Source organism: Callionymus lyra, chromosome 2, assembly GCF_982586985.1.
Source record: "Callionymus lyra chromosome 2, fCalLyr1.hap1.1, whole genome shotgun sequence".
Taxonomy (NCBI): domain Eukaryota; kingdom Metazoa; phylum Chordata; class Actinopteri; order Syngnathiformes; family Callionymidae; genus Callionymus; species Callionymus lyra.
Window position 1 is genome coordinate 12,484,823 of NC_141819.1, and position 8,993 is coordinate 12,493,815.

The 8,993-nt window shown below is 42.1% G+C and overlaps 1 pseudogene; it reads right to left on the reverse strand.

Annotated features, from left to right (window-relative positions):
• Window positions 1-838: 838 nt before the first annotated feature.
• LOC148085356 (uncharacterized) lies at window positions 839-1,699 on the reverse strand (annotated as a pseudogene).
• Between the last annotated feature and the right edge of the window lie 7,294 nt (window positions 1,700-8,993).

Here is an 8,993-nt window from a genome sequence, read left to right on the forward strand (position 1 = left end):
TCCAATGGTTAGTCCAGCACCTGATATGCAGCACTCCATCTCACCTAGAAAAGAACATAGAATTGCATTTTAGATTATTTCCATGATGGGATGAGCTGTAGGTTTACAAGTTTGTGTTCACTATGTTACAAATATTATTCACTTACTTCACATTTGAAATCATTTGTCAGGAACCACAGAGAGAAAGGTTTCATGTCAAGCAGGTCTGGAGTTCTGGGAAGTTCTTGCAGGTCACTTCCATGCAAAAACAAAACAAAAACATACTAGTGCTCCCTTTTAAATATAATAAATCAATAAATACAAGCAAGTATACTTGATCATTCAGAGATAAGCTCTCCATGTTTCCTTCATCCATTGTTTGATTGTGTTTCCATCTGGTTTACCTATTTATGCTGGAATTTAAAATACGTTTCATTATCATTTTATATATATTCTTTCATTTAAAGAAAACAACAACAGATCAAATCCCTCATCCAAAAGGGTTAAAATAAACGTATACTTATATACTTTAATACGATAAATATGTTATCTGTATTAATATGCGGAAGTGATAAATGAAATCAATATCTTGAATATTAATAAAATAAATCGCCTACCATGACCTGCCAATATAGCAAACTTTTTATTGGAATATTGAATATATTTTCGTCCTTTCAAAATAACAAACAAAATACGTGTGTGAGTTGCATTATAATTTAAAAAGCTAAGTGTTAGCGAACTAGCTCTCGTGTTAACGCACCACAGAAAGTTACATTACACGCAATGAAACCTTATTTCTGAGTCGACTTAAAGCAATAATGATATCTTACCTCAATAGACGAGTGACGCGCACCTGGTGTCACGTTACACTAAAACTCTCAACACTGCTAGACAAGAGAGATGCTCCTTCCAACGTGGGATGGATGCAGTCTCTCCTAAGCAGACCAGGTTTTCCAAAGAAGGTTTTCCAGTTGTTAACAAAGCCAACCCCGTTTGCGGGGCACCACTCCGACAACCAGCGATTAAATGATGAATAGCGAGTAAACATATCATCATTGGCCATATTGGGAAGGGGTCCAGAGAACACTACGGAGTCCGACATTGTTCGTGCAAATGCACACACCGACTGAACGTTTACCTTGGTGACCTCCAAGCGACGTAATCGGATGTCGTTGCTGCCGACATGAATAATTATCTTACTGTATTTATGTTTAGCTTTAGCCAGCAGCTTTAAATTTGATTCAATGTCGCCCGCTCTGGCCCCAGGAATGCAGACTACTCTCGCTGGCCTCGCTAGTTTAACGTTCCGAAGAATGGAATCGCCTATGAACAGAGCAGGTTCCTCGACCGGTGACTTGTCGAGTGGAGAAAATCTGTTCGAAACGCTAAGGGGTTGGTGGTGCTCCGTTGACTTTGGCTGGGAACTATTCCTCCCATGAACAGTCACCCACCGACCCTGGTTTCACGGCTGCTCGGGAATTGCTGGAGGACTACCTGCTAGGCTATGTGGCTGTGCACTGTCTACCTGACACTGGCTAGCTAGCGGTTTAGCTTCGACAGCGCACAACCGGCTCTCTAGTTCAACGAGCTTCACCTCCAGTCTAGCTAACAGGCTACACTTTACACAACTAATGCTATCTCTAAAGGAGGTCGAAGCGTAACTAAACATCTGACACACCGAGCAGGAAAGAACAGAGGAGGGAGAGGGAGAGGGAGACATAGTGAGGGGAAAGTTTGACGAATGCGCTCACCGTGAAGTTTTTCAGACTTGTCCTCGGCCCGATTCGACTTCGGAGGATGTTGGTCCAAAAATAAATGTAGATGTTCACGGATGCTCCAGGAATAAGGCGAACAAAAATAAAAAAAGATTGTTCTGCTTGGAGCGAGAGAGACGCTGCACGGTGCTGCACTACGATACGACAGCTGATACGACAGGCGCTAACGACCTCCACCCCTGTATATTTATTTATGGAAGCCAGGGCAGTAGTTCACCTTGACCTAGAGACAACACTAGGGATACACAAAAAAATATTTCGGGCCTTTGGGTCATCTTGACCCAAAGATAACTCAAGGGTTAAAAATAGTATACATGATGAATTTCAAATGAAAACAAATGTGAAGTGTTTATTGATGAAAGTACATGTTCTGCGTTTTTTTTTACAGATGTTTTGTTCTCCATCAGTCTGGCCATGATAGTAGCCAGCCTGTTGGAGACTGTGTTCATCACCAACATCCAGTTCAGCTCGCACCAGTACAGCAAGGTTCCTCGTTGGTTGAGCACCTTCGTGCTGCAATATCTCGCCATCTTGGTTTGCATTCCCCGGCTACAGAACGTCGACCGCTACACCGTGTCCATACATCCACCTTCTCATGGTAATGTTGCAATAATGAATAGTAGAGAACTCCAACACTAACTTCATTTTGAGGTGGTCTTTGACAAAGGCACATTAACAATGTCGGGTCATTCTATTGAACCAGAACCTTTTGATCCATTTAATTAGCGCTTGAGTCAAAATTACATATAATTTATATATAATTTTACTATATAAATATTGATATATTTACTCATATCTAAAACATTTATTTAAATATAAAATGTACTTATATTTAAATTGTAATATTTAAATGTTTCTATATTACTGCATTATATTTATTATTGTTTTGTTTTTTTTCAAGTATCATTTCTCATACAAAATCATGATTTATGCCTGTCCTGTAATTTTCCAGACCTACACTTATAGCTCTTTTCTTTAAGTGACATCACACACAGTTGAAGGCTTCATTAAAGTCCATGCCCTAAGCTTTCATAGCTCCTAACCTGACATCCCCAATTGTATAGAAACTTTAATTTATTTTTACAGAACAGAAAAATGTTAAAAAAAAAAGGAATGTTTCAAATCGAGTTGTGGGAGGCAGTGATGGTCTGATGAAGCTTCATGAAACAGTGTCATGTTATTTAGAGGTCAGTAGGTGGCGCCATCAGTTTAAAAATGATGTTTCATTAGAACAAAACAAAGGAAAATAGTGCAGAGGTGCCAGCTAGTGGACTCTGAAAATAATGACAATGCTTCATGAAGCTTCATCAGACCATCACTAGTGGGAGGAAACTGTCTCACAGAATGTGAATGTCCTCCATGATTTTAGAATGTTAAGTGAAACCAGTTGCCATTGTAATCACAAGCTACAAACAGTAGGTATTTCCTGTAGCGAGATCAGCATCTAAAATACTTTATTTTAAAGACTTAGTTTTCCCCCAATATTAAAAAAAAAATTCCATTAAAAGTCAACAAACATGAGGAATAATTAGAATAAAAAATGTAAAAGGCATAAGAAATAGAAACTCTCTGCACTAGAGTTAGCCTGACGCTCAATTTGTTATCATGGTATGAAGTTATGAGTAAGGTTGACAACTTCACTGTCACATTAATTATTGTTGTTTTTATTTTCCCAAGGAATCGATAAAAACCGGACGACAGCCAACTTTGTCTCAACCATCAATGCAAAAATGCTAAACCAGAAGCCCACTCAGGATGTGATGCTACACGAGCTGAAGAAAATCAGCGGGAACCTGGCAGCTGTCCGTCATGGAATGGACCAACACTTCGAGGGAAGCAAAAGTTCCAAGGAGTGGCAGATGATTGGGATCGTCATTGACCGCCTGCTTTTTGGCATCTACATCATTTTCATGTCGATCACAGCTGTTACAATCCTAGCTATTTGGGTTTCAAAAAGCTGATGGGAGAATTCCGCAATATTTGTACGAGATATGACAAGATGGATGTCAATGTATCTTTAAACTTGTACATTTGATGTAAACCACAAATGCTTTAGGAGAGCATTTGCACCTAGAAAGTACTACTGTGGATATTGGACTTAATTCATTCAAATGTTTTTGACCTGACAGAAGACAATGGATTCTCAATTCAGGTGTCAAGCATGCTTTTTCCACCTCGCCTTTTTTTTTCATAGGTTTTGACCTACTGTATGTGTTGATGGAGGCCACAAATGCAACTGGTCGTTGGTTTCTGTTGACTGAATGACTCACGGGTCGCAGCTCTTGGGGTTCTTCTTATGTCAGTGCAGAGTCAAATGGTGGATAGGAGCAGTAGTTGTCGGGCCAAGCACTTGACGATGTCACTTTTGTTCACTCACATTACCAGCGGTTTACAACACGTCAGGTCATGCATTGCTGAAGCACCGGCTCACTTGTGTCTATTCAAATGCTGGTCAACTTGTGGGGCGTTGACCACGGACTCTAGGAGTGCATTTAACCCACTACTTTTTCATATCTTAGCCTGTAGAGGGTGGAAGCATGCATGAAGTAGAAACCAGAGTTATCTATACAACCATGGTTCTACAAGAACACTTGAGACTTTTGTTGTTTTATTTTATTGCCTTGGTAGGTAACCCATTATGACAACCTGTTGATTAAGATGAGGAGAAAACATAATATAAATTGGTTCACAGTTTTTATTTTTCAAAAGCAGTTTCTGAAATTAATGGATTAAGGAAACCGGCCATGATACCCAGGTCTATTCTCTAACCAAATCCTGTTTTGCATTATGTCTTAAAAGTTTTCTTGCTGTAATCGAACTATTTTTTTTTTATTCAATAAAAAAGCAACTTTGTAAAATGATTACACTGAAAAGATAAAACAAGAAGAGAAACAGACATGCACATAATCAATATATAGAAGAAACAAAACTCTGCCACCTTAAGTTTATTCATAAAAACACACCAAATAAATACGTGAATAAAACTACTTTATTGGCCCACAGGAAAAATTAAAAAAAGCATTTACGTATCCAAAACAGTGTATCCTTTTTAAGAAAGGTATTTGAAAATAAGTTACATAAAGGAATACATGGAAAATATACATCTATAACAATCTAGTATATCTTCCCTTTATTGGAGGGAAAGAAGGTGCAGCGTCTTAACCTGGTCCACCTTCAGTCACAGTACACTCCTCTGGTGCAGAGACAGACTGTGACCACTAAGACAATCAGAAAGTGGACACCAGCTGTGGAGGACGCCATCAGAGACTGCTTTGAAACAACAGACTGGGATGTGCTGCTGAGGTCTCATGGTGAGGACATCGAGGGACAGACACACTGTCTAACAGATTATTTAAATTTCTGCTTGGACGTTGTCGCCCCTACTAAGACTGTCCGCTGTTACCCTAATAATAAACCGTGGGTAACAAAGGAGGTCAAGGATGTCCTTAACAGGAAGAAAGTGGCATTCAGGAGCAGAGACAGGGACGCCATGAGGTCAGCTCAGCAGGAGGTGAAGCGATGCTTGAAGGAGGCAAAGGACACCTACAGGAGGAGGTTGGAGGAGAAGCTGAGCCGAGAAGAAATAAGAGAGGTCTGGGATGGTGTTAAAACCATCACTGGACACAAGACCAAGGCCTCTCTGACTGCAGTGGACACGGTGGATGAGGCAAATGGACTGAACAACTTTTTCAACAGGTTTGAGCAGGTCACCTCACCCTCACTGCTGCCCGCCTCAGGACCTGCCCCACCTTCTTGTGCCCCCCCCAGCTCCACAGAACCACTTCCCAGCTTCACCTCACTCCAGGTACAGGATGTACTTCGGAGGATTCGTCCAGGGAAGGCTGCTGGTCCTGATAAGGTGTCTGCTCGACTGCTAAAGACCTGCGCTGCTGAACTAGCTGAGCCACTCCAGCATGTCTTCAACCTCAGTCTACGGCTGGGGAAAGTACCAACTCTGTGGAAGACTTCCTGTATCGTTCCAGTCCCTAAAAAGATCCGACCGAGTGTGCTGAACGATTACAGACCGGTGGCACTGACTTCGCAGCTGATGAAGACACTGGAGCGGCTGGTCCTCAAACATCTCACGCCACAAGTCCAGCACGCGCAAGACCCCCTGCAGTTTGCCTACCAGCCAGCAGTTGGTGTGGAAGATGCCATCCTTCACCTCCTGCATCGGACCTACTCCCACTTGGATAAAGGAAGCGGTTCAGTGAGAATCCTGTTCCTGGACTTTTCTAGTGCCTTCAACACTATCCAACCCACTCTGCTGCAGGACAAACTGACTAAGATGCATGTGGACCCTGGTCTGGTCTCCTGGATTACGGACTACCTTACTGATCGACCACAGTATGTCAGGCTGAAGGACATCAAGTCTGACACTATGGTGTGCAGTACAGGAGCACCTCAGGGGACAGTACTGGCCCCTCTCCTCTTCACCATCTACACTTCAGACTTCTGCTACAACTCAGAGCTGAGTCTCGTCCAGAAGTATGCTGACGACACTGCCATTGTTGGATGCATCAGGGACAACAGCGAAGACGAGTACAGGAGTCTGATCCGTGACTTTGTGGACTGGAGTGAGAGGAACCACTTGCAGCTGAACACCTCAAAAACCAAGGAGCTGGTCTTGGATTTCGGGAGGTCCAGGACAAAGCCACGTCCAGTGTCCATCAGAGGCGACGAGGTGGAGATAGTGGACAACTATAAGTACCTCGGTGTGTGGATGGACAGTAAACTGGACTGGTCCTGCAACACAGACCATGTGTATAAGAAGGTTCAGAGTAGACTGTACTTTCTGAGGAGGCTTCGATCATTTAACATCTGCAAGAAGCTCCTCTGCATGTTCTACCAGTCTGTGGTGGCCAGTGTCCTGTTCTATGCTGTGGTGTGTTGGGGTGGAAATGTGTCCAAGAGGAGTGTCAACAGGTTGGACAGGTTGATCAGGAGGGCTGGTTCTGTGGTTGGAATGAAGCTGGACTCACTGGTGACAGTTGCTGAGAGGATGTCGTTGAACAAACTGCTGTCCATCATGGATGATGACAGTCATCCTCTGAACACTGTCATCAGTGAGCAGAGAAGCAGAATGAGTGCACGAATGCTCCTACCCAGGTGCAAAACAAATAGACTCAGGGACTCATTCATCCCTCGGGCTATTAAATTGTACAATTCTGAGTTCGGGGGCAGGAGTGGAGTGAAAGTATCTGGATGTTCTGTTCCATGTTAGTCTTTGTATCTTTGTCTTTGTTGTTTTTTTTTGTTTTTTTTTCCTTGACCTATGTTCTTTGTCTTTGTCTTTAGACTTAGATTGTGTCATCTTGTTCTTCCTCTTTATGTTCTTCTTACTTTATTTTTTATGTATTATTTTTTATTGTTTATGAAAAATTGCTGGCTATTGGTAAAAAACAATTTCCCAAAGGAGACCTCCTGAGGGATCAATAAAGTTTTACCTTACCTTACCTTACCTTAATCTGGGCATTCATCTGACAGTAGAGACATTCAATTAAAGCATCAGAGCTTTCTCAGAGACGAGGCATATACCCTTTTCTTCATCAATTATACATTTTACATTTACAGTAAAGTAAGATGGTGAGTGATTTATAGCAGAAATAGGCTGGAAAAAATAATAACTGAATAAAAAAAACAAGGGTTTCACACAAATAAACTACTCAATACAAAGAAAAACAATGTTGTAAAAGTTTAAAATAAAACAAAAAAAGATAAGTACTTGTCATTGTGTTGTTTTGGCCTTTCAAAGTTTCTAAATTTCTATATATTTTTAACTGTGTATAGTTTTGTTGTTTAAGCGCCTTGTGACCCTGGTCTGTGAAAGGTATTGATGGTTTGACGAGGCTTCATGACACACTGTCATGTTGTTTAGAGGTCAGTAGGTGGCGCCATCAGTTTAAAAATGATGTGATGTTTAATTAGAAAAGTTCTTGAAAACAAAGGAAAATAGTGCAGAGACCGCCATCTAGTGGACTCTGACGACAATGACACAGCTTCATGAAGCTACATCAGACCAGCACTAGTAAAAGGCACTTTAAAAAGAATAATAACTTACTTACTCCACACAAAACATGCAACTATGTGTAGTGAAATCCTTCATGTTGTTTTTGCTGTTAACTAAAATACCAAAGTTCTGGTTTACGACGTCTTTGGAATGCCGACCTTCCTCCCCCATCTCTCTCTGGCATCCAAAGGCTGGCCATTTTACACATGGCCAGAAGAGGAGAGAATGACCAGATGACGTTTAAGAATACTAAGTGTCTTCTCTTGTTCAATAAAATATTTTCAGGTAAAGAGACGCCAAAGAAGGAAGTCACATGAAATATATATCCGAATATAAAAGTGTTTTGATGTTTATTTGCTGTTTGAACGTACATATCAATACTGTGGTTTCCTAACATGTAATGTTTGATATCATACTGATCCTTAGAAAGAGCTGGGAAAGTTATGATAAGTTAGCATTTTATTTGAGCCTCAGATCTTTCAATAACGTCAAATAAAAGAAGTTTCAAAGTAAATTCGAAGGAGGAGAGAAACATAAGGACAGAGGGTCGGAACATCTCCAGCCAATGAGGGGGTGAGGAATCAGATGTCACCCACCAATCAGGAGCACGAGTGGATGGCTTTAAAAAGAGCCGCGCGAAATGGCTCAGCCTCTTGACTCTTCATCTTGTCTCTTGACACTGGACGCTGGACTCTTGGGGTCTCATCCCCTTCCCTCTTCACCCCCGTTCCTGACTCCTGCCCCCTCTCTTCCTGCAACAAGGCGCGGCACGTCTCCCCAGCCGCAGTACTTTCTCAAGATGCAAGCAAGCTGCATGCAAACCCAGCAGCCAGCCAAGCAAGCCTGAAACTCTGGCTCCTACGAGCAACCAAACTGCTCTCCCAGAAAAGACTTGTGACCCTTGCACCGAGTAAAGATACGTCTCTGGTTGGTTACGCCAACACGGTCAAGAACAGCCTGCAACACAGAACCAGGACCGGACCCAAGAAGACCGTCAGCGCTTTCCACAGCCAAGCCTTCTTCACCGTGGTCCCTGCGAAGTCACACCCGACATCTCTGGATCCAGGGCCTTCAGTCGTGCTCCTCCTGCTGCTTACCTCCTCATCCTCCTCACCTCAACCTCCTCGTCATCATCACTCCTTCCTCTCTCTTCTCGACGACGTAAGAAACTGTAACATTGTCACTCTTGCATTGATTGATGTGTTGGGATTTTTCTAATTGATCAGAGG